This window comes from Macaca thibetana, chromosome 7 (assembly GCF_024542745.1).
Source record: "Macaca thibetana thibetana isolate TM-01 chromosome 7, ASM2454274v1, whole genome shotgun sequence".
Taxonomy (NCBI): Eukaryota; Metazoa; Chordata; class Mammalia; order Primates; family Cercopithecidae; genus Macaca; species Macaca thibetana.
In genome coordinates this window covers 163196058-163221745 of record NC_065584.1, presented here as the reverse complement: position 1 = coordinate 163221745, position 25688 = coordinate 163196058, and the positions used below count along the sequence as shown (strand labels likewise).

At 51.5% G+C, this 25688-nt stretch overlaps 3 protein-coding genes across 4 annotated transcripts in view; 1 reads left to right on the top strand and 2 right to left on the bottom strand.

The window, feature by feature from the left end:
* The window catches only part of PSMA4 (proteasome 20S subunit alpha 4), a 231304-nt gene extending 209691 nt beyond the window's left edge, over window positions 1–21613 (bottom strand). The window contains exon 1 of the mRNA XM_050800005.1: window positions 21604–21613. The gene's annotated coding sequence lies outside the window, so the exon portion shown is untranslated. The remainder of the gene's footprint in view (window positions 1–21603) is intronic.
* The window catches only part of CRABP1 (cellular retinoic acid binding protein 1), a 658055-nt gene that overhangs the window by 16479 nt on the left and 615888 nt on the right, over window positions 1–25688 (bottom strand). The gene's annotated exons all lie outside the window — the stretch shown is intronic.
* SKIC8 (SKI8 subunit of superkiller complex) overlaps window positions 1–25688 on the top strand; it is a 421718-nt gene that overhangs the window by 374670 nt on the left and 21360 nt on the right. The gene's annotated exons all lie outside the window — the stretch shown is intronic.

Below are 25688 nucleotides of genomic sequence, written 5' to 3'. Positions count from 1 at the left end.
GAGACCAGCCTGGCCAACATGGCGAAACTCCGTCTCTACTAAAAATACAAAATTTAGCCAGGTGTGGTGGCGGGCGCCTGTAGTACCAGCTACTCTGGAAGCTGAGGCAGAATGATGTGAACCCGGGAGGCGGAGCTTGCAGTGAGCCGAGATCGCACCACTGTACTCTAGCCTGGGTGACAGAGTAAGACTCCGTCTCAAAAAAAAAAACAAAAAAACCATAAACCAAAAACAAAAATTAGTTGGGTGTGGTCACTTTAGCCTGCAGTCCCAGCTACTAGGGAGGCTGAGGCACGAGAATCACTTGAACTCAGGAAGCAGAAAAGACTTTTTTTTTTTTTGAGATGGAGTTTCACTCTTGTTGCCCAGGTTGGAGTGCAATGGCACGATCTCTGCTCACTGTAACCTCCGCCTCCAGGGTTCAAGCGATTCTCCTGCCTCAGCCTCCCGAGTAGCTGGGACTACAGGTGCCTACCACCACACCCAGCTAATTTTGTATTTTTAGTAGAGACAGGGTTTCACCATTTGGCCAGGCTGGTCTCAAACTCCCGACCTCAGGTGATCCACCTGCCTCGGCCTCCCAAAGTGCTGGGATTACAGGCGTGAGCCACTGCACCTGGCAAGACTTCTTAGAATGAAGATCTGTGAGTAGATGCACATACTCACCCACTCACCAAGTTTGGAGGGAATGCTGTGTGTCAGGCATGGGGTTTAAAGGCGAAAGGACATGGCCCAAGAATGGGAACTCACAGGCTGGTAGGGAAGAGAGATGCACCAAGATAAAGTTTGGGACAATGTGGCAGTTGCCACGAAGTGGGAAAGGGGAAGCATTTTGGGAACTCAGGACAGGGCATCTAACCCTGGCAAGTCTGGACTTCCCAGAGAATATGACATTAAGCCTAAGCAGGGCCCTGAAGGACAAACAAGAATTTAACAGGCAGACAAAGGGGAAAGGACATTCTGAGCAGAGGTAACAGCAGGGGCTCAGAAGGGAAGCTGAGCAGGGCCCTGAGGCCTCTCGCAGCTCCAGTGTGGGACAGTCTGTGAGGAACCTTCTGGAGAAGGGACTTCCCTGGCAATCAGGTAACTTCACGTTAGAATCCAGGGACCTCAGTCTGGACCACTCCTTCCTCTCCCCCACCACCCACCCAAAAGGATTTTCTCAGCTGGCTGCAGTTGCCTGTGGTGTGTGGCCAGTTCCTGGTATTTCCTCTCCTGATGTGGATTTCTCAAGGGCAGGAGCTCAGGCCTGGGCCCTGTCTCCAAGACCCCTTTGTTCTCTGGCTGGCAACCTAGAGTCTGGCTCCCGCCTTTGCAGACCCCATGTTGCCAGCCCCTCCCAGGCCACTGACCTGCATCCCTGCCTGGGACATTTCTGCTGAGTGTAGCTACTTTTGCCTGGAGGCACGCCAGACCCTCCGCCCCCTAGGGGCCTGCTGGACTGGGGCCCCACGCCCTTAGGCAGGTTGAATTCATGCTGGAAGAATGGGGGTCAGAGTTCAGTCCCCGAAAGCTGGGGACTCTGAAGAAGGTCCCAGTGGGGGTCTTCAGGACAGCTCTTTGTAGTGGGGGCTGGGGCCACCATGCCCAGGACAATCTGGGAGTCAGCAAAACAGGACAAAGAATAGCAGGGTTCCTGGGGAAGAATGGCATTTGGGCTGCACTTGCCCTGCTTGGTGGATTTCTTTTAGGTTAATGGAGTGGAAAGAGCACTGGATTGGGAGTCAGATGGCAGACAACCAGGATTGAAGGGGTCCTGCGGATCATGGAGTCTCTTAGTAGAATAAAAACAAATAGCTAACATTTATTGAGCTTTCACTATGTGCCAGGCACTGTGGCAAGCGTTCCATGAGTATTCATTCATTCATCCTTTACCAATGTCCTGTGAGGTGGATATTCATTTCTAGATGAGGAAACTGAAGCACAAGAGGCGAGGTACCATGCCAAGGTCACTCAGCTAGTGGGAGCCAGAGCTGGGAGGTAGGCCCAGGTGGGCTGGCCCCAGATTTATGCTGTTAGTTTATTGTACAGAAGGGGACCTGGAGGCCCAGAGAAGGGGTGTCTGGGCTCAGGTCACACAGTAGAGCAGAGAGTATCCCTCTTCTCCTGCCCACCAGCCCCAGGGATCTTAGGCTCATAGGCAGTCTCCAGGGCCTGGGACGTCTGACCACCTGAAGGCTAATGAGAACAACTCTGCTTAAAACCAGGGCCAGGAGAAAGGGTTGGGGCAGATCCATTGCTCTGTCGACCTGGGCTTTAGTCCTGGATTGCCACTGAGTGGCTGTACAACTTGGAGCAGGTCACAACTACTGTGAACCTCAATTTCCGCCTGTGTATTAATAAAGTGGAAGTGAAAATACCAACCATGCCTGCTTCAAAAGGTAAAATGAATTAATAAATGTGAAAACAAAGGACCAAACAACTGCTTATTAGAATCTAGGCTCAACTCAGTCCTGGCCTGCCCACCTACTCTTAAATGGGAGCTCTGGCTTCTCCTTTAAGTGACGGTTATACTCATTCATCAAACATTTATTAAGCACTTTCTATGTTCCAGGCCCTGTAATCAAATAACTCTATGGGTTTTGTTATTATATCCATTTTATAGACTTAGAAAATGAGGGTCAGAGGTGAACTGACCTACCCAAGGTCACAGAGAAGTAATAGTCAGAGCCAGGATTTGAATCCATGAGTCTCAGTCGAGAGTCTGAGCCTCCTAGAAGCTAATAAGTCAGGCTGGTTCGAGCTAGGATTTGAATCCATGAGTCTCAGTTGAGAGTCTGAGCCTCCTAGAAGCTGGTAAGTGAGGCTGGTTCGAACATCCACGGTGCCACATAATCACCCTATAGCAGGCCCAACGATGAAGGAGTAATCTGAGATGCTTAGGAGCAGGAAGGAGGGAATGACTGTGCCAGGGGCAGTCCAGGAAGACTTCAGAGAAGGGGTGGCCCTTGAGCTAAAGCTAGAAGATTTACAGTTTGCCAGGCAAGTGCTTTGGACAGAGGAAACAGCAAGAGCATAGACCTGGCAGTGGGAAAGGCAGGGAAGTGCAAGAGATGGAGGGAGCCTGGATCCTAGGGTGCAGTGAGGCAAGCAGGGAGCTGGGAACTGACCTTTAAGGGCAGCAAGGAAGAACCCAGGGAGGCTGCCACACCTGCCAGAGGATGCTGCAGCCTGTCACAGGGCATTGCTGCTGCAGGGCAGGAAAGGTGAGCAGCCCAGGTGCAGACGTTGAGTGCAAGAGTTTTGTGAGGTCCACAGTGTTTCTCTAAAATGGTACACCCCACCAATGTTGAAAATCAGATTTCATGTCAATCCATATTTCCGGCTCCTCTTGAAAACCAAATGATCTGCTAACTTGGGGCTGACCTCCTATATCACAATCTGTTATGAATTGGATGGTTCCCCCGCCCCGGCAAATTCACCTGTCGGAGTCCTAATCCCCAGTCCCTCAGAATGGCACCTTATTTGGAGACAGGGTCTCTAGAGAGGTAATCAAGTCAAAATGAGGTCATCAGGGTAGACTTTAATCCAATATGATTGCCGTCCTTATAAGGGGAAATCTGGACCCAGAGACACTTGGAAGAAAGATGATGTGAAAAGATGCAGGGAGAAGACAGCCATCTGCAATCCAAGGAGAGAGGCCTGGTACACAGCCTTCCCTCACAGCCCTCAGAAGGAATCAATCCTGCTGACACCTTGACTTTGAACTTCTGGCCTCCAGAACTGTGAGACAAGAATTTTCTGTTGTTTAAGCCGCCCAGGTTGTTGTGATTTGATACACAGCCTGAGCAAACCAATATGCAATCCCTGGCAAGCCAGGAGGAAATGCCAGTTGAGGGTGCCCTCCTCTAGGCTTCCTCCCCACCCCTCCTTCCAAGTTCCCCTTGCCCCTGCCCCATTTACCACCCTTGCCTGTGCCCTGCTTCCCCCTTGGGCCATGGAGGTAGAGCCTCTGCCATTTCACTCTGCCTGTCTGTCCTACTGTGAGGGGCTCTTTGGTTAGCCCCAGCCTAACCTGGTTCATTCTAGCTGCAGGAGGAACAGAAGAACTCATTTGAGCCTGGTTGGTGGGCTGGCAGCTGGCCCTTCATCTTGTTGGGAAGATTTGAACCCAGGAGAACCAGTCAGTCCTTGGGAGGGAGTAAGCTCTGTGAAGGGTCTGAACTGGAAGGGACTTCCTGATTGTCTGGGCCTTGTGGTCTGTGGACCAGCAATATCAGAATCATCTGGGAGCTTGTTAAAATGCAGAACCCCAGGCCCCAGGCTGACTTGCTGAATCAGAATCTGCATTCTAACAAAGTCCCCAGGTGATTCATACTACATTCAAGTTTGAGATGCACTGGATCTTAAACGTCGCTGCACACTGGAACCACCTGGGGATTCCAAGTGACTGCTAATGCCTGGGTACCTTCCCCAGAGATGATGATGTAATTATTCTAGGGTGGAGCTTGGATGTCACAGTTTGAAAAGCTTCCCAGGTGATTGTAATGCACAACCACATTTGGGGACTGCTGGTCTACTGTGGGTATTTACACCAACTCCCCTTCCCATCAGAAAACTTTTATAGCAAATAGCAAAACTAGAGCTAGTGGGTCCAGAAAGAACTGCCCACATCCACCCCCAACCACCCAAATAACTCAGGCTGTCTGGGGAAGGGCCTGTACAGATGACCCCTGACCAGTGAAAGGCATGGTCAGAGCCCTGTTTGAGTAATTAAGAAAGCTTCTAGTTCTTAGTAGTATTTAAATTGTTAAGTGTTCTTTAAGTCCTGGGAGGGACTTGGAATTGTACCCAATGCCCAAAGATGTTAAGTGACTTACCCAAAGTCCCATGGTTCTTCTTGGCAGAGCTGGGACTTGTGAGTGGGTATTTGAGTCCCACTTTGGAGCACTTTGTTGATCGAAGTCAGGGGTATGGTCTGTCCCTTGGGGCATGTGTCCTCCTGTGTCATTAAAAGAGTCATGGCCTGAAAGCATTGGGCTGATTTTGAGTCCCTATTGTGAAATTCAAGATGTACCCAATTCTGATGAACTTTGGAAAAGGCAGACAGGTTACAGCTGACTCTGAGGCCCGATGGTTCTAATGAAGGCTGAAGGGAAACTACTGCTTCTTGGAAACCAGGAAGGGACTAGCAGAGGAAATAGAGGAAGGACCCTGCTCCCAGATGTAATAACCCTCCCCCTGTGCTGGGGTCATAGTCACTGATGATTAGCTAGTGCTTTCAGGGCTCAAATGTTGGACTTGAGGTTGAAGTTGCTTTCTATTTACTTCCATCTTTTTCACTAAGTAGTTGAGAGAGTACACAGTAAGGGGGTATAAGGGAGAGGATGCCCCTAGAGTCCTGGGGACTAAGGTTTGGGACCCCAGCTCCACATTAACTAGTTGTGTGACCTTGGACCAGACACTCAACTTCTCTAAGCCTTGGTTCCACATCTGTGAATTAGGGGAAATTTTTTTTTTTTTTTTTTTTTTTTTTTTTTTTTGAGACGGAGCCTCACTCTGTCGCCCAGGCTGGAGTACAGTGGTGCAATCTTGGCTCACTGCAAGCTCCGCCTCCTGGGTTCACGCCATTCTCCTGCCTCATCCTCCCGAGTAGCTGGGACTATAGGTGCCCGCCACCACACCTGGCTAATTTTTTGTATTTTTAGTAGAGATGGGGTTTCACCATGTTAGCCAGGATGGTCTTGATCTCCTGACCTTGTGATCCGCCCGCCTCAGCCTCCCAAAGTGCTGGGATTACAGGCGTGAGCCACCGTGCCTGGCCAAAAATATTTTTTTGAGACAGGGTCTCACTCTGTCACCCAGGCTGGAGTGCAATGGTGCAATCTCAGCTCACTTACTACCTCCACCTCCTGGGTTCAAGCGATTCTCCCACCTCAGTCTCCCGAGTAGCTGGGACTACAGGCATACACCACCATGCCTGGCTCATTTTTATATTTTTAGTAGAAACAGGGTTTCAGCATGTTGGCCAGGCCGGTCTTGAACTCCTGACCTCAAGTGATCCTCTCACCTTGGCCTCCCAAAGTGCTGAAATTACAGGTGTTACCCACCGCGCCTGGCCTGAATTGGAGGAAATATTAACACCCACTGGCCTACTATGAACCTGGAAGGATAACATGCAATAATGTATGCTGAAGTACACTGTTAAGGGCCATGCCTAGGTTGGACAGATGTTCTTGCTTTGTGTACTGTGGAGGGTGATGCCTGTGTTACACCGTTCATGCATGCACAAGCAACTACATACTATCTACTTGAATGCAAATGTGTCCACAGTACCTACATTCTGAAAACAAAACATTTGTTTTGTTGTCGCAAAGGATTCGAATCCTATTGGGCCAGATGTGTTTCAGAATTCTGAGGTTTGCGGAAAAGAAAATAATTTTTTTTTTTTTTTTTTTTTTTTTTTTTTTTTTTTTTTTGAGACAGAATTTAGCTCTGTCACCCAGGCTGAAGTGCAGTGGCATCATCTAAGCTCACTGCAAACTCCACCTCTTGGGTTCAAGTGATCCTCCCACCTCAGCCTCCCAAGTAGTTAGAACCATAGGCGCACACCACTATGCCTGGCTAATTTTTGCATTTTTGGCAGAGACGGGGTTTTGCTATGTTGGCCAGGCTGGTCTTGAACTCCTGACCTCAAGTGATCCACCTGCCTAAGCCTCCCAAAGTGCTGAGATTACAGGCATGAGCCACTGCACCCGGCCTGGTTTGCAGATTTTCAAAACTAGTGTGATACTCCATAATCAAACACCTTACTATTATCTCAGAGAAACATGTGAATAGTCATGTGAAATTGGGTAAAAAAGAAATGGCCTCATGTCAGTTCTGCTCTGGTTTTGCCCCCTAATAGGAAGAAATGTTTTGTTTTCAGAATGTTCAGAATTTCAGAAAAGGGGTTGTAGACCTATGTCTTAATAGCTTCGGCACCTTGAGCATAATGTCCTGTGTGCCTGGCATCATGCCTGGTGCTTCCCACATTTTACTCACTCTGTCCTTTTCATGGCCCTGTGAAATGGAAGGTGTTGTCAGCTTCATGGGAGTGAGTTGTTCAGGACATTCCCCTGCAGACATGGCTGTGAATAGTGACATTAACCAGCAGAGTCAAGCTAGAGAATGTGCCCTTGCTAGAGGACATCCCAGCCATGGGGCCTCTGCCAGTGTGCCATGTGTCCTTGCCACGGTCTGCTCACTCCCATTCCTCCACTTCCCTGAGTATCTTTAACATCTAAACAAGACCACATCCCATGAGCCCACTGATTCAAAAGGCTGCTTTTACCTTTCTAAAATTGGCTTGCCCTTTGTTTGTTTTAGTGGTTTGAATTTCGGTATTTTTTTGCTCTGTAGATGTGTGTGTGGCAGCCTTTGTGTGTCTGTGACTGGGTGTGTGTGTGTGTGAGCTTGGGCTCTGGGATGGAATGCAGTGGGTGTGTCTGCCTGCCTTGTGTCTATGCCTCTGTTCTGTGTGTTCCTCGGTGTGTCTCTCCAGGTGTCTAGGGCCTTGGACACATGGAGAGTGTGCCCAGCATGGGCTGTGAGTGATGAAGAGGGTTATCCTAGCCTATGATGGTGACTGCATTTGTGCTGATAACATTGTGTGTGCAGAGGCCTGGGTGTTGGTGCTGTCTTTGTGACTGTGTGTCTCTGAGTTAGGGCGACCAACTGTCCCAGTTTGCCTGGGACTGACAAGTGTTCCCAGGACATGGGACTTTTCCATGGTGAAATGAGAAACCGGGACAAGTTGGTGCCCCTCCTCCCAGGGTAGTCACGCTTTGTGGTTCTGTTTGTGTGCGCCTCTTCTGTGTGTTCTCGCGTATGTCTGCACATTGTGGGTGTGTGCTCTGCATGCCTTTCCTCAGAGTGTGTGTCGTGGATCAGCTTTGCACATTGGTCATGCGCTTCTCTCTGCACGTCTCTCTGTAGCCAACTCCGTGCACGTGCGTCCTCTGTGTTGTGTCTGTGTATGCCTGTGTGCGTCAGTTTCCACATGTTTGTCTCTGCATGCTCTGGAATGATCCGAGTGTCTCTGGGTATATCTGTGAATCTCTCTGCCTGTGAGCTCATATCTAAGGGCACATGTGTTTGCTGGAACAGACACTGGGCCTCTCTGCGTGGCCATATCTGGTTCACTGTGTATTCTGCTGTGGTCAAGCTGACCCTTCCCATGGCTCAGCCTCCTCTCCTCTCCATCCCAGTACCCATGGATGCTTCTTTCTGAATCCAGCCCCTCTCTACCCTCACTCCCAGCCCTAGCCAGAACCATTGCAAAAGAGGAGTCCATTCTCCACGTAGTTAGTGCAACATGGTTGGAAACTCCTGCCTGCCCCTGCTGCTGTATCTCAGTGCTCTGCCTTGCAGGCACGCTGTGGCTCCTCCCTACTTCCCAGCTCTTCCCGCTCAGCACTCTCCATCCTCCACACATTCTTTCTCAGTCTCTCTGCCTTTCCCAGTATCCCTGTCTCTCCCCAGCACCCCTCACTTTTCACTAATTCTTGAAGACTGTCGTCAGCATCACCTGCTCTGGGAAGCCTTCCCCTCTCTCCCCCAGGCAGAGTGAGCATTTCTGCCTCTACCCTCCTATAGCCCTAGTGGCTTATCTCCACAGTGGGGTTGTGGGGGGGTCATCCCTAGGCCAGGACTCTCCATTTATTGAGCCCCCTCCAGAAGGTGCCAAGCACTGGGCTGCATTGTCATTTAATCTTTACAACCATCCAGTGAGAGAGGTGTCTTCATGCTGCTTTTCGGATGAGGGAACTAAAGCTCAGAGAGGTCGAGGCACTGGCCCAAGGCCACACAGCTACAAGGTAGTGCAGCTGGTTCCAAAGTCCAGACTCCTGACACCAGGCTACCTCATGACACCCTTTTGTGGGGGTCTGCCTGGTGTGGACATCTGCCTGTCCACACTGTCCTGTGAGCATTTTCATGCTGAGAGCAGATTTGATTTGTCTCTGCGTGCCCAGCCCTCAGCACAGACCCAGGTACCTAGCAGGCACTCCATAAAGGTTTACTGAATAAATGCCTGCTCTCGAAAATGACAACCTCAGCTTTCATTAGTCTGATTTATACATGTGCTGGGATCTTCTGGGCTGCAAGGCTGCAGAACGGGTGGCTATAATTTATCAGAAAACGTGGCGATTGTTCCAGCTTCTCTTTCAGTGCAAAAGGAGAAAGTAAATTGATGGCCAACAGCCCTGCACCGGGAAGGGCCTGCGATGGTGGATACCCCGATTCTTGCTAACAGAGCAGGCACATGACTGGGAGGCCCTCCAGCCATCCCCCACGTGGGCTCTCCTATCCACCTGCTGCCTGGAGGTGGCCACAGGGGGGTCAGCTGCCTTTCATCGATCGTCCTGCTCAGGATGCCAAATGGTGCCTTTGAAAGTCCATAAAGAAAGAGACACTCATTCATCCCTGATCAATCACCTTTTGCTGCCCCTTGTGCGGCACGTGCAGGACACAGCACAATGCCGGCTCGTCACGGGTGCTCAATCACCATTTCGGGATTAATGGTTTTTCAGATGGGAGTCACGCCCACCTCCTTCCCCCTCATCCCCAGGCCAGGCATCTCCAGGACAATACTGCAGTGGCCGGAGAAGCCCCCAGCTCCCTGAGGCCCTCCTTAATCGAGATTGACGGATGTGGGGCGTGTGGTCCATAGAAGCCCCGAGCTCCTGCAGAAGCCAGAGCCAACTCCTTCTGGGATGGATGGGCAAGACAGCTGCCTCAGCCTCCCCAGATGTCCAGGAGAACCCATTCTGTCTCCCGATCAATGTGGCAGCTGGGTGAGCCCCAAGAGCCCCACCTGAGGGGCCCCAAGCCTCAGGCCTCCACCAGGCCTCCACCAAATGGCCTCAGCTCAGGAAGGTCTTTGAGCTTGAGAGCTGGGGGCACTGCCTTGCTTCTCCCTCTGCCCCCCAGTGACAAGCTCCGTGCCCCCCTTTTCCTCCTGAGGCTGTCCCAGACTGGGCTGTGAGTGATGAAGAGGGTTATCTTGGCCTACGATGGTGATTGCATTTGTGCTGATAACTTGAAAATTAATCATCATAATAAGGCCTGCTGGGCCGATGAATGAGACGGATGGTCTCCCCACATTCCGGCAGCACCGAGCTTCCTGCTGAGCTGCGATCATGTCGTCATCTTCACGGCTCCCTGAGGCCTGCAGGATGTGAATATTTAATTAGCATCCCTTTCCTGCTCTCTGGGGTGTTTGTAAATATGATTCATGGGCCGTATTGTTACCTCAGCTGAGCACTCCCTGCCCTCCTCTGCCTGCCAGCATCTCGGGCAGAGACAGTGCCCTGGCAGCTTAACCCCCCAAGTCCCACCCAGTGTGCACATCCAGGATTGGCGTCGGGCCTGGACACGGATCACTTCCCTTCTACAGCACCCAGGGTGGAAATCGAACCACGTTTTCACCTTGTGTTTGGACCGCAGGCCCAGCAGTTACTTAACAGGCCTTTGAGGAAGGTCCCCCAAGACAAGAGGCCTGATTCAGGTCAGTTGTTCACAGGGAGTAGGGAATGACCCCAAGGGAAGGCACGACTTCACCCCACCCTCACTTAGATCAAATACACACAGGCAAACCAATCACTGAGCACCTTCCCACCAGTGCAAACCAGGAACCTGCCTTGGCTCTGAGGGAAAGGCCTGGGGCCAGGGAGCAGGATCCTGGGGTCTTGGTCTGGTCGCTGCTACCAGCATGCTTCCTGACCTTGGGTAAGTCATCGGACCTCAGCTTTAACATCTGTACATAGGCCCGATAACATCTATTCTTTTAGGCTCACAGTATGATGGGGGTGCTGGGGAAACCACAAAGTTCCATGCACATTTAAGAAATGGAGCTAGTCAGGAGGCTGAGGTGGGAGGATTGCCTGAGCCTGGGGTTGTCGGGGCTGCAGTGAGCTGTGATCGTGCCACTGCATTTCAGCCTGGGCGACAGGATGCCATCTCACATACACACACACACAAAAAAAAAAAAAGAAAGAAAAAAGAAATGGAACTCAGGGCTGGGAGGGCTTACATCTCTCATGTACAGATGGGGAAACCGAGGCCCCGAGAGGGAAAGGAACTTGCCTAGAAGTGCATTCAGAGCAGGGGCAGACTGTAGGACTGCTGGCTCCCAGCTAGGGGATTTTTCTGCAACAGAGTTTAGAAACAAAACTATTTTATTCTTCCAGCTGTGTTCCTGCATTTGCTTGGTAGTTATTACTACAGGGAAGGAAGGGAGGGCACTTCTCCCTAAGACACAGTGCAGGCTGGGAATGTAGTGGGTTCCCCGCGTGGTGCTGCAGCTGTTGTTGGAGGTCATGTGGTGGGAAACAAAGGCAGCGGGGCTGTCTGGGCACACCCTCGGTCTCAGGGATCTGCCGTGGAGTACTGTCGCAAGCTGCCTCTGCATCTCCCTCAGCGCTCCAGCAGGGTGATCTTGTGGGGCACCCACGCAACGCATACATATGGCCCTGAGACCACTGCAGAAGCTGGGCTTTCGCTGTCCTCACGGGACCCACACCTCCCCTTCGCCCCCTCAGCTGCTGCGGCTCTCCAGGGCCATCTCCACCGTCCTCTTCACCCCTGCCCCCCGCACCAGGTCTCCTGCTCTACAGTCTTTTCTGCCTAAAACCCTTCTGCAGCGGCCCCAGCTTCAGAAATGAGTCCTCTCCCTGGCCTCAAAGACCTTTGTGATTTGGGTCCCTCCATCCCACTTTGCCTCGTTCCCTCCCCACACCCCCATCCCTACTTGCCCCCCGAAACCACAGGCCTTTGTATACTTCTTTTGCTTTGCACTGCCCTCCCCTCCTTCTGCCTGGCAAAAACTCTCTCTCACAATTCAGAACCCAGCTCACGTCCCCAACTCTAGAAACATCCCTGGTGCTCCAGGCCCTCGCCTCTGCCCCCACCCCCACCTCCACCCCCCGACATACCATCCTCCGAGTGCTCAGCCTCAGGATTTCCAAACCTGTCTCCCTCCAGTTTGAGAGCAGCACTGAGGCAGAGACCAAGTCCTGCTCCTCTCTGTGCCCAGGGCCTAGCCCAGGGCATGGCACAGAGTGGGCTGCAGTGATATCAGTGAATGAGAGGGTTTTCCAGGCAGGTTCTTTGTATGCACGGTCTCAGGTTCACAAGCATGTTGTCTACACAGCAGCTGGTCTAGGGGCCATACTCTTCCCTCCCTCCCCAGGCCTTTGTCTGTTCTACTCATCCAGGCCCGGAGCCAGGGGCCCTGGCAGATGGAGTGGAAGGAATGGGGAGGAGAAGGGCACGGTGGTGGCTGGAGGCGCCATGATGTGGAGCCTGGTCCCCCTCCATGCAGCTTCTTGGAATCGGGTGGGATGTCCTGGGATCTGAACAGCTTAGCAGGTTCCTTATCCATACTCTTCCACAGGGGGTGGGGCGGGGGCCTTTGTCTGAGGCCTCTGATCAGACTCTGTGTCCTACCTTCCCCCTGGTGGAGAAAAGCAAAAATAAGATCCTGGGAAGCAGCTGTCTTTGCCAGGTGTTGAGGGTAGAGTTCCTGCCCTCACCCAAACAGGAGGCTCTTCTGGTCCCAGATGACCTCATACCCAGCCCGAGGCCTTTGCCTACCTCCTGTCCCTTCCCCATCTTGAAACGCTCCGATTATTGATTCTGTCTTTGGTCTATTCCTGATGAAGCCTCTGCTCGTACCTGGCGTGGGTGCCTCAGGGATGAGGAGAGTGGGTCTTCTAAGGGCAGTGGGGGCTTTCCTGCCATAGTCATTTTGGGGGCACAAATGAAGAATAGCAGTGGTTGGGCTGCCTGTCTTCAGGGATGCCTGGCCCAGCGGTCATTAGAGCCATTCGCCCCCAGTCCATGAAGGGGGTCAGACTCCCTAACTCATTAACGACCAGGCCATCCATCTTGTCTGTCTGCACTGACACAGCCATTGCCTCTGACAGCTGACACGGCCCTCCTGGAGGCATTACCCTCTGTGTGGGGATGAGGGGTGGGCTTGGCTGGTAGGAGAAGGAAAAGTCTGTTTGGGAAATGTCCTTATTGTTTCAACCACTTTGAAGCCACAATGTGTGTGTGTGTGTGTGTGTGTGTGTGTGTGTGTGTGCGCGTGTGTGTGTGTGTGTGTGGAGGGGAAGTCTGTTGGTGGAATTGTGTGAGCAGACCTGGGTTTGATGTGGGCTGCATCACTGCCCTGCCATGTAGCTTTGGGCAAGTCCCTTCCCTTCTTGTGGATCCCCAGCAACCCCCTCTATACAGTGGAGAGACAAATCTGTCCGTTGATCCATTAGAATACAATGGATGGGGACTGCCAGCACTGCCCACCTTCAAGACACCAGGACTCTTAACCTGAAAATGGCCACCTCCCTGCAGCACACATACTGGGCTCACTTTTAAAAGCAGGCCAGGCTAGCCTGACCTGATGGGTTCACGTCTGAGGCTACAAGTCCCCATGTAAGATTTGTGAAGGGCCTTTGGAAGCCAAACTAGGCATTGTCAACTTTCTGGACAGGGGAAGAAGAAATCAGTCATTAGGGGGCTGTTTTCTATTGCCCAGTTTCCTGTGGTCTGCCTAGATGGGGCTTTGCTTGCTCTCGGGTAGATGTGGGTTGTTGAGCTGTTTATTGAGTTGATCTGTCCTGGACCTCTTCTCCTCTACCCCACAGCAGTGCTCTCTACAGACCCTCTAATGGTCAAGTCCACTCCCAAGTAGCAAGTCATGTGGATGCAGAGGAGTTTCTCTTCTCAGTGTCTGGAGAGAGAGTCACAGGTTCCCAGGCTGGACTGGGCCTGGGCACCTAGGGGAGACCCTCCCATCATGCATGTATTCTGCCTGCACCCCTAGGGATGCCCCAGGCAGCCCCAGCCACTGAAGGCTGGGGTCTCAGTCTGTGAGGCAGTCCTTGCTCAACTGCCTTCTCTGGCTCAACTCTGCCTTTGGGGGCCTCTGGTCTGGACCCAGGGTTCCAATACAGAAATCATCAGAGAGAAACTGTGAATGGCCCATGTCTCCCCCTCCCCAAGGTTCCTGCCTCTGGGGCCTCCAGTCTTTCCTGATGAGACACACTTGACTTCCATCCTCATGCTAGTCTCCCTTTGGGGAATGTTCATGTTAGCCAATGTCCCTCTTTTTAAAGACATGCATATATTTTAAAAAATAAAATATTGTATAGAAAATGGAACAAAGAAACAAATCCACTGTTTGCCGTTTTGTATTTCCTTTCAATTTCCTCCTCCACATCTGTTAAGGGGTGATCACACAGCATACAATTATGAACTGTGTTATTTTGTCTTGGTTTTATAGCCCAAGCCATTTCCAGTCTGCTATCTGATATTCATTTTTTTGAAGTTCGAAAATAATGCAATGGAATGAGTCAATATCATAAAGTTTTCCATTCACCCCCAAAATACTCTATAAAATTCAAGGCCACGCAAAATATTAACAAGATTTTTCATATTTGACAGGTTGGCTCTAAAATTTATATGGATGAATAAATATATAAGGATAACCAAGACAGTTATGAAAAGGAAGGGTAAAGAGGAGGAAATTTTTCCACCAGATATAAAAATTATCCTAAAGCTTTAATGTTTTAAAACCATGGAAATTGGCATAGGAGTAAACAAACAGATTGATAGAACAGAATTAAGAGTCCAGGAACATATCATCTGTACATATATAGAAATGCAGGACGTAAAAAAGGGGCACTTCAAATGTAATGCGTGTGTATAATATTCAAATGTTCCAGAATTAATTAAATACATAAGTCTCCTCCTCCCCTTTCCAGCCAACTTCAGGTCTTTGGTGTGGACAATCCCATCATATGGATGTATACTAATTTACTCAACACGGTCCCTTTCTATTGGACATTTAGGATTTGCCCATTTTTTTTAGCAGTATGAGGGGCACTGCAATGAGCTGTGTCTCTGAAGGTGTTTTTCTTTGTTTTTGGATTCTTTCCTTAAAGAGCTGTTCTAGGAGTGGAACTGCTGAAGCAGAGGGTAGGGTATGCCCATATTGCTTTCCCAAAGAGCTACTGTGGGGTCAGGGAGAAGAGGTCCAGGATGCATAGTTATTTCATTCATTCATTCATTCATTCATTCATTCATTCACTGAGCTCCTGTGTTGGGCTGGGTGTCAGGACTGGGGATCCAGGTCAGGCACAGAACATATGATTCACTGAAGGAGAGGCATGGAAACAGGGATCTTCAAAATCAGGAGAGTGAAATCACCTGGCATGGCAGTGCTCGGAGCAGCACGCTGTGAGTTTCCAGAAGAGGGCTCCCCAAGGTGCTGACATTTAGACTGGGCTGTCTTCCGGAGATGGGTGTGAGAAGGAGCAGAGGCAGATCACAGAGGGCCTCAGATGCCAGGCTGAGAAGCTGGGACTGTGCCCTGTGGCCATGGGGAGCCACAGAAGGTTGATAAGCTGCGGACTGATGTGTTCGCCTGCATTGTAGGAGGCTCATGGGGGCAACCTCGGCGCAGCTCCTGCCATTGCTGGCCCTCCACTTCCCAGCTCTGTTGTGCTGCCAGCCCTGCCTGATTCTCCGAAGCAACAAAGCCTCCTATATTCAGAAGCCTCCTGGCCTCAGGCTCAACCCCTAAAAGTCCAGGAATGAGCAAAAGTCCTGTTTCACCCTTTTCTTGCCCTCAGGAAACTGTACCTTGTCTCAGAGTCATTGAGGGTGTGTTTAGTTGGATCTGCACCAAATAGGGTGGTGGTGACTATGGAATTTTATCACATCAGTTCTTGTCCTGCCCCAGCTGCTGATTCCTGAAACGACCTTGGGTGAGTGAGTGCTTGCTTTTTCAGGCCTGAGGTTCCCCACGGTAGAGTGAGGAGTTTGAATCAGCTCATCCGAGAGCTCTGGCAGCCTGTATTTACACAATGCAAATGGAGCCCTAGCCCCTAAGACCAAGCCTCAGCTTTTATAGGGGAAACACTGGGCTCGGTCAAGCAGAAACCACACCTGACTCGCGTGGCTTTCTGGGACTCCTTCCTGACCGCCTGCCTCCTCTCAGCTGTCTCCGGTTAAGCCTGTCAGATCTGGTTCTGTCTGAAGAGATGCGCACAGGCTGCTTTCCACCCAACGCCCATTCCAAGGTCTGTTCCAGGCCCCTGTTGTCCCCCAGGCAGCAGAGGCCTAGCGACAGGCCTCATTCATCTTCCCACTGAGTCCAGAGACAAAGGGCCTAATGTGTGTGCAGATGGGCCTGCCCCTCCATCATCCCTCACAACCAGTGTCCGATAATGTGCCTCCAATGAGTCCCCCGTGGCCACCCTCTGACCAGGGGGTGGCTGGGCAATGACACATGCAAATACAGGGACTGGATGACAAAGCAAGCCTTGAGGGGGCATGGCGGGGGGCGGGGCATGATCACAGCCCCACAGAGAATCCCATAACTCATTTCTGACATGGATACATTAGGCCTCTCAAAGACCACTTGCCCCTGAAACACTGAGCTGCCAAATTAATTGACAAGCGACCTTTAGAAGCAGCTCCTAGAGAGCAGGAGCCCCTGTCCCCAGAGGCCCGGCCCAAGAAGCTGTCATTTTCTGGGAGAAAAGAATTGTGCCCTATCTGGCCAGAGCTCAGTGCCCTCCTGGGCTGATTGAGACCCTGGCCATTCCAGAGTGTCGCATGTATGTGTGAACAAGGAAATTGGGTCCCAGAGAGAGCAGTGATGTGCTTTAAGCACGCAGTGCGTAGGCGGTGGAGGTAAGGCTGGAACCCAGGTCTCCTGACTGCTCTGCCAAGCCCTTTGCCTCTCTCTTGCAGCCAAACCCCTGAGTGCTGCAGAGGGCTCTGACTGCCTAGTCATAGGTCCTCCCCACCCTCATGGCAGGGGTTGTAGGGGCTGGGGGGAGAGTCCTTAGCCCCTGTTCTCCCACAGAGCCTGAGCCTGGCCCTAGTGAAAACACTGATGACCCCCCTCCTTTTTAATTTTTTTAGAAACAGGGTCTCGCCTTGTCACCCAGGCTGGAGTGCAGTGGCAAAATCACGACTCACAGCAGCCTCAAACTCCTGCCTCAGCCTCCCAAGTAGCTAGGACCACAGGTGCATACCACCATGCCTGGCTAATTTTCTTATTTTTTATAGAGACAGGATCTTGCTATGTTGTCCGGGCTGGTGTTGAACTCCTGACCTCAAGCAATCCTTCTGCCTCAGTCTCCCAAAGTTCTGCGATTACAGGCGTGAGCCACCGAGCCAGCCTAAAGCCCCCTTTGAAATGCAGACACAAAGCAGGAAGAGTGGCAGAAAGGATGCAGGGAATGCCAGCAGCCAGGAAGCCATAGCTGACCACTCACGGAAAGCCTGAGCACAGTATTAGAGAGACAGAAGACTGTGGATGGGAGTGGGCATCTGGGGACTAGGCTCATATCCCCACTCTGCCCTGGCCCTCTGGGGGATCTTAGGTCAGCCAAGTCCTTCCCTGAGACCCTACCTTTCAGCAGAATGAAAGACTCAAAACAGGAAGCAATGATCCTATCACTATTCGCTCCCATTTATCAAGCACTCCCTGTGAGCCAAGCACTGCACTAAGTGCTGCTGAGCCCTCGTCTTATTAATCTTCATAACAGCCCCCAAGAAGAAACTGTCTTCGTTTTACAGGTGAGGCTGGGCTCATGGCTCACACCTGTACCCGCAGCATTTTGGAAAGTCGAGGTGGGAGGATCGCCTTAGACCAGAAGTCCAAGACCAGCCTGGGCAACACAGTGAGACCCTGTCTCTACAAAATAAATAAAAAATAAAATTTTTAAAAATACAGATAAGAAAGCTGAGTTTCAACTAGCTAGTTACTTTTCTTACAAGTGGCTGAACCCAGCTTAGAACCCAACCTCTGGGCATGCTCCTGGCTTAGGGACAAGGATAAGAGGGGACCAGAGAACAGACAGAGAATCCCAGGTTCAGCCAGAAAGGGCAGGTCAAAGTGGGTCCCGAGTGGGGAGGCCCATTAGTCACCAGGCCCCTTGGCCCTTGGAGAGAGGCACAGCGCAGAGGGAAACAGCCCACCTCCCAGCAGGTCTTGCTGAAGACCCTCCATTCCCTTCTGAATCTCTACCTCCAGCCCCACCCACAACTGGGTCCCTTTGGTCCCTCCTATAGGAGTAGCCTCACCCAGGTGGCCTTAATCTGGTGGTCATGGAAATTTCATTTTTTTTTTTCTTTTTTTCTGGGGGTGGTGGGTGGGCAGAATCTTGCTCTGTCGCCCAGTCTGGAGTGCAGTGGTGCGATCTCGGCTCACTGCAAGCTCCGCCTCCTGGGTTCACACCATTCTCCTGCCTCAGCCTCCCGAGTAGCTGGGACTACAGGCGCCCACTACCACGCCCGGCTATTTTTTCTTTCTTTCTTTCTTTTTTTTTTTTTGTATTTTTAGTAGAGAATGGGTTTCACTGTGTTAGCCAGGATGGTCTCAATCTCCTGACCTCGAGATTCGCCCACCTCAGCCTTCCAAAGTGCTGGGATTACAGGCGTGAGCCACCGCGCCCTGCTGGCCATGGAAATTTCAACAGCCCTGGGCCCGGAGCCCAGCTTGCTCTGCCCTGCTCCCCAGAGTCCCTTTCTAGTTACATGTCCTGGAGCTAGGTCATGGGGCTGGGTCACCTCCCTTCAGCATATAGAGACCCTGCTAGTCTGTCACCTGAGTTCATCTAATCCTGAGGCTCCCCCTCCTTCCTCTCAGAGTGGCCTTGTCCATCTCCACTCCAGGACCTGGCAGGAGAAGCACAGAAAGAGCCTGTGAAGAACCCCGGACTGAGATGGCTGAGGGCTCGGAGAAGGATTCCCAGGGCATTGGATGGCCACCTGGATTTGCAGATTCACAAAGGAAGGACATTGTTTGATGGGAGAGGAGCCAGATCATAAGGAGTGTGAGCATCGAGGCCAGAGAGGAGGGCCTCACTCCAGCCCGCAGCCCTCAAAAGCCCATGGGCTGCTGCCTACGTCTTACAGTTGTGCACAGCAGAAGCCCCCAAGATCTGGTTGCTGAGAGGGCAGAGGTACAGGGCAGAGATCCTGGTGTGGGTTGGGTAGATATCAGAGGGTGAAGGAGTCCAGCATTGGAGCTGTCCTGGTTCGAAGGTTCCTTCAGTCTTTTGCAGTCCTCCCGACCACAGCTCAGCAACAGGAGCAGGCTGGTGGTGATGGGTGGCTGGGGCACCACACTGTGCTGCTGGGGCCCACTCTACCAGCCCTGCATTTGGCTGTTCAGCTATGGCTTGTACATCCCTTGGGACTGGAGGCTTATACCTCCAAGGCAGCCCCTACCCCTGTGGGATGGTTCTGCCTGTGAGAAAGACCCTTCTTCCTACGAGTCCAGGTGCTTCTCTGTGGCCTGTCCCTAGGTCCTGGCCCCGTTCGAGGTCAGAAACTATATGCACTCCCTCGGAGCTGCATAGCCCGACTGAGGTCTGCCCAGCAGGCCCAGCACCCACCCCGCCTCCGTCTCCCAGGTCTCTGCAGGCCAAGGATGCTGTTATTTTTTAGCCATTCCATGGAGTATGACCTCCTCATTCACCTGAAGCACTGCCTGTCCTCTAGGACCTCAGTTCGGCAGGATCCCTGTCCTCCTGACTGAGTGCTCAGAGCAGATATTCTGCAGTCTAGGGGCCTCTATTACTTGGTTTCCTGTTCCCCACTGATTCGGCAGAAGCCTGGAATTGAAGTCCGTGGAGGATCTGGGTCAGTTTCTTTACATCTAGAGCTTTTTCAGAGAATAACTCAGTTCTTCAGGCACAAGACGCCCCCAGTAGCAGCTACTCCCTACACCAATGTGATGAGTTCCCATAGACACACCAGCCCACCCAGCACAGGCCCCTCACTGACCTCCCAGCCTCCAATAGGTCCCCTGGTTCCTGGCCTTCTCCCCAGGGCTGCAAAAGTCTCTTTGGAGTATCCCCATTCCAGATCCCTTCTCACCCCTCAATAAATCATCTCTGAAGGCAAGGGAGTGAGAACTTTATTTGCACGACAAAACAAAAAAAACAAAACAAAAAAAAACCAAATTGGCAGAATTTATCAAAACAGTAGATTATTTGCAATCATGGGTACTTGGAAACTGTATCAGCCTGGATTCCCCCTAAAGCAGAGCCTGAGACAAAGAACCCAAGCAGGGAGCTTTCTTAGGAATTCGATCCCAGGGAGCAGGAGTGAGGGGCAGGGGCGAAACAAAGGAAGAAGCAAAAGCCAGATCAAGGATGCATTGCTGAGTTGGCCACCAGCGCTGAAGGGCCTGTGTCAAGCATCTCAGAACTGTCCCTCAGGGGCCAAAGGGGAAATATTTACTCATCAGCTTCAGTCTCCCATTGGTCAAAGCTGTCCCACAGGCAAGAATTCTTCTGGGTGAATGTGGAGTGGTTCCCAGGGCAGGAAGATAGAGGTGAAGACTAGGGGAGGGAAGGTGCTGTCAGCTCATGCTTGAGCAGAGCTGGCTGAAATTTGTGCAGAACGGACCCCAGGGTAGTGGCTGCACTAAGAGAGACGAGGCTGAGAAGATGTGTCGTGATGCACATAAAGTGTCCTATGCAGTAGTCAGCTTCATCGCGTGTGACACAGGCAGCTCACAGCTAATGTGACAAGCCTGTGGGAAGGACACTGTGGTCAAGAACAGCTGAAGTGGATCAGAAGGTCAAAACTGGAAGGAAGTTGGGTGTGGTGTCTCACGCCTGTAATCCCAGCACTTTGGGAGGCCGAGGCAGGAGGCTCACTTGAGTTCAGGTGTTTGAGACAAGCGCGGGCAACACAGGGAGACTCTATCTCTACAAAAATAAAAATAAAATAAATTAGCCAGGCATGGTGATGCACACTTGTAGTCTCAGCTACTCAGGAGGCTGAGGTGGGAGGGTTGCTTGAGCCTTAGAGTTTGAGCTGCAATGCCAGTGATCACGCCACTGCACTCCAGGCTGGGTGACAGAGCAAGACTCTGTCTCAAAACAAAAACTGAAGGAGTCCCAGAGCCAATGGATTCACGGGACAGACAGCTAGGGAAACTGAGGTCCAGAGAGGGTTCAGGCAGAGGCAGGCTAGAAAGTCTCCCTTTCAGAGCCAGGGATGGTTCCTGAGGCCATCTGGGTGACTTGCCAGCTTCATGCCTGGCACACATTTAGTGATCAAAAATGGGAATGATGACAACAATGACAATAATAATAATGGCTCCTGATGTGAGGTTCCCTGTTCTGGCCGCTAAGCCCCTTGGCCTCCAGGGGCACTTTTGAGTGTAACTGCACAGCAAGGTCTCCACATTCTTTCATTCTTCTGCTATTAATTTTAGTGCAATGGCAGTCAAGGAGTTAAAGCAGTGCTTTCAGCTGGAGATGCCAGCTCTGGCACCAGGATGCGCTGGAGACTCACATCTAATGGGGGGACTGGACCTCAGCTCCCTCTCTGAGTTAAGGGCTGTGTGTGGAAAGAGCTTTGTGGTGAGGCTGTTCTAAAGCTACCTTTGGCTTCTTGAATTCCCTTTGTCCTTCAGAAGTGCATTTGATGCAGGAGTCCTGGGACTTTCCCAAGCTTTCCAGCTTGGGGCTACCACCTGTTCACCCTGGCAAGAGACCCTGGGCTCAAGCTGTGGCAGGAAGGGATTTCCAGGTTCTGTTGGAAACATCATGGCGGTGAGTTCTCTTCCTAGAGCTCCTTTTGCCCCCTTGCCTCCCGAGTGCTGGCCTCTCTGGGTCAGCACTTCCCTGCTATCCTGCCTTTCCCACCCGGCTCTCAATTCTTTGACCCCCCCACTAACTTTGTAAATAAAAATCCCTATATTTTCAGCTCTTTCATGGTCCCTTATTCCAACCCTGCTGTCACCACAGCTAGCTCTCTGTATAGGACAGTGCTTCCTGGTAGCCTCTGGAGGGAACACTGCAGGTATGCACACCTGGATCGAGAGTGACACCCCCAGCAACATAACAGAACCACTCAAGGGGATGCTGGAGCTGGTACATATCAGCTTACCAGAGCAAATTGTACCTATCAGTCAGCAACTTCCTGTCCGTGGCTTGAAATAGTCCTTGGGGCATGGTGGTGGGGGCCTGTAATCCCAGCTACTCGGGAGGCTGAGGCAGGAGAATCACTTGAACCCAGCAGGCGGAGGTTGCAGTGAGCCAAGGTAGCTCCACTGCACTCCAGCCTGGGCCTGGGCCTGGGCAACACAGTGAGACTCCATTTCAAAAATAAAAGAAATAGCCCACAGGAGCCGTATTTACACTATGGGAATCAGCAAATGCTATAAGCCAGGTTTAGGGTTTTTCTCTGAAGAGCCTGTTGTTAAATACTTACCAGCACACCACTAACCCCTGATTCTCCTCCTTCTGCCCCTTTGAGACTCTCACCATCCAGGTAGACCTCCGGCTATGGTTTGAATGTGTCCCCCAAAGTTCATGTGTTGGAAACTTAATCCCCAAAGTGACAGGGTTAGAGGTGGAACTTTTAAGAGCTGATTAGGACGTGAGGACTCCACCCTCATGAATGGATTCGTGCTGTTATAGTGGGAGTGGGTTCCTTATAAAAGGACAAGTTCAACTCCTCTTGCTCTCTCTCTCTTCTCTGTCTCTCCTCTCCTTCCCCTACCATGCTGTCTCTCCTTCTCCCTCCCTTGCCCTTCTGCCTTCTGCCATGGAATGACACAGTAAGAAGGCCCTTACAAGGCACCAGTACCTTGATCTTGGACTTTCCAGCCTTCAGAACTGTGAGAAAAGAAATTTCTTTTCTTTCTAAATTACCCAGTCTTGACCAGGCACAGTGGTTCATGTCCGTAATCCCAGCACTTTGGGAGGCCGAGGTGGGCGGATCACCTGAGGTCAGGAGTTCAAGACCAGCCTGGCCAACATGGTGAAACCCCATCTCTACTAAAAATAAAAAATTAGCTGGGCATGATGGCACACACCTGTAATTCCAGCTACTGGGGAAGCTGAGGCAGGAGAATTGCTTGAACCTGGGAGGCGGAGGTTGCAGTGAGCTGAGATCACACCACTGCACTCCAGCCTAGGAGACATCATCATCATCATCATCATCATCATCATCATCAATGACCCAGTTTCAGGTGTTCTGTTATAGCAGCACAAAACAGACTAAGACCCACCTCCTTTACTTTCATCATCATGCTCACCTACCAATCTCTTCTATCTCATTCATTGCAGACAGTGGCACTAGCTCACAGCTTCCCAATTCCTGCCACCCTTCAGAGGCTTACAGCCTCCTCCTGGCAGGCCCACCACCCTGGCTTCCTTGGCTCACCCTCCTACACTCTCAAGTGCCTTGGCAGCCATCTTTTTCGGCCCGACTTTGCTGCCTCCTACGTGAGTAGGTAAATGTCACCTATGTCCAGAAAGTGATGGCATGAACCCCAACTACAGCAGAATTTCATGCACAGCTAGGCTTCACGGTCCCTGTCCCCTCCCCCACACATAGGACCTGATTCCCTTCAGTTGTACTTGGGGTCCCCCAGGGGTATGACGCAGTCCCCCAGTGTGGGGTGAGTCTACTCCTGTTCCTGCCCCGTTTTGAAGGATGTGGGCACAGTGGAGGGCTCAGGCCCTGGATTGGCCCATCCTGTCTCTGGGCCATGCCCACAGCCTGCTCAGGGCCGAGAGTCAGGCTGCATGAGGACTCAAGGGGTCTGAGTTCTGCTCCCTACTCCGCCACAGCTTTACCAGGTGCTCTAAATTAACCACGTGCTCTCTCTATGCCAACTTTTCTATAAAATGGGGATACATAATTCCTAGACCTCTTAGTAGGGAGAATCAGAGGAGCTAGGACTTTTTCACTGGAAAGTCGATCTTGGTTGAAGATGACTTAGAGTCCTGGTGAGAAAGAGTCACTGTGAGCTCCTTGAGGGCAGGGATTTCATCCAACTCCTTTGAGTATCCTCAGCCTGGCCCCATAAAGGCCCAGTTGGTGGATGCTGGCAGAATAGCCAAGGACTGAAGGTGACCGCCAACCGCTGGTCAGCAGCTGGTGAATAGAATTGAAACCCCACCCTGAACAGTTGCTGGGTGCAAAGAACTTAGTCCTGCAGGCCATGCTCCCAGGCTGCAGCCCCTCAGTCAGGTATGTACAGAGGATGGGAGGCCTCAGCTGCCCCTGGGCAGGACGCTCTCTCCCCGGCTTATTCCTTCTGCTGTAACTCCCTTGGGGATCTCACTTCCAGAACCTACAAGTGTGGTCTGGGAACCACACTTTTGAAAACCACTAGAGATTGAGGCCGTGGTGTTAAGAATTTTGCTTTCAAGGTGAGGAAGGTGAGGTCTAAGTTGCCTTTACTAGGGGTCCCATAATGATTCAAGAGCAGGAATTCACTGCCTCCGGAGTCTGGAGGAGCCCGGGAGGGCAGGTACTTGCTCTCCATCAGCAGGTGCCAGCCAAGTGGCCATGCGTAGGCAGTGACTGCCACCCTCTGGCCAGCCGTGGTAAAGCCCCTGGCTAGTGGCTCCACTGTGGTGGTCTGTGTTCCCCACTGGGAACTGTCAAGGAACCCTGATTGCAGGGTAGGAAGCCAGTTCCAGGAGGTTCCCTGATTCAGTATCGGTAGACCAACTGAAGAAAGGAGTGATGTGTCCCTGTGGGTTTGGATTTGAATCCAGACTCCCGCCTCTGGCCCCATGATTGTCCTGCCCTTACCTTCTCCATACCCCTTTCCTTCCTGTGAGCTCCTGTTTCCCGGCTTTCCCTCCCCAATACTGTGGAATTAGGAACAAAAGATCAGCTACACTCAGTTCAGCTTGGGTTTCCATCCTTACTCTGCCTTGCTGGCTGAATGACCCTGGAGAAGCCACTTTGCCTTTCTCAGGGTCAGTTTCCTTCTCTGTGTGAAATAGCGATATTTATTTCTCAGGGTGTGGCCCAGTCCATACATCCACCATTGGAGCCCTCCCAGTGTTTGAAACTAAACTGAAACTAAAATATGAAGACATTAGTGTCTCCAAAGTGGAATGTGTATGCCCCAGACGGTGAGCAAGACCGTCTGGAGTATGGGAAGAAAATATTAGATCTTCTGATATTTATTTTTATCTTGTCCCTCTTCTATTTTTATATTTGTTTTATAATGTACATAAATATTATAGTAGTATAAATACATATATATTTACAAATAATGTACACATAGAATGCAGATGTAATGGTAATGTTACAGGATCTTTGGAGGGGTATGGGGGCTATTGATTTTCTTCCCGGGGAGCTCCTTTGCCTGAGTTCTTGTCCTGTGTCCAGGAATAATGAGGTACTCAAAGAACTTATTGAGTTTAGCTGTTAAGCAGCTCAGAGAAAACCCACAGTGGGTAGCTCCTCTGAGCAAGTCATCCCATGGAGTGTTCAGCTCTCAGCAGACAGGAGGCCTGAAGAGGGTACCTCCCCTCTGCCCAATGGTCATCCTGCCGCCTGCTGCTCTCAGCAGAAAGAAGACCCAACCCTGAAGAGGGGAGCTGCTCTTAGCAGAGGAAAGACCTGCTCCTGGAGAAGGAGGCTGTTCTGGGGGATCCTCTCCTCAGGTCATTTGGAAGTCTCTACAGGAGGAGGGGGCCTCCTCTCGCAGGTCCTTTGAAAGTCTCCTCAGGTCTCTGCAGCTCTGGCAGACAGTAGCTCCTCTCTACAGCTACTCTTCCTGCTGTGTCTCTGTCCTCTCCTGCAGTTTGGCTGAGCCCAGGGCTTTTATGGACCTCAGACAGGAGGAAGTGTGTGCCGATTGGCCCATTGGCAGCCATGGGTGGGCCTGGAGGAGGCACTACAAGCTCCCA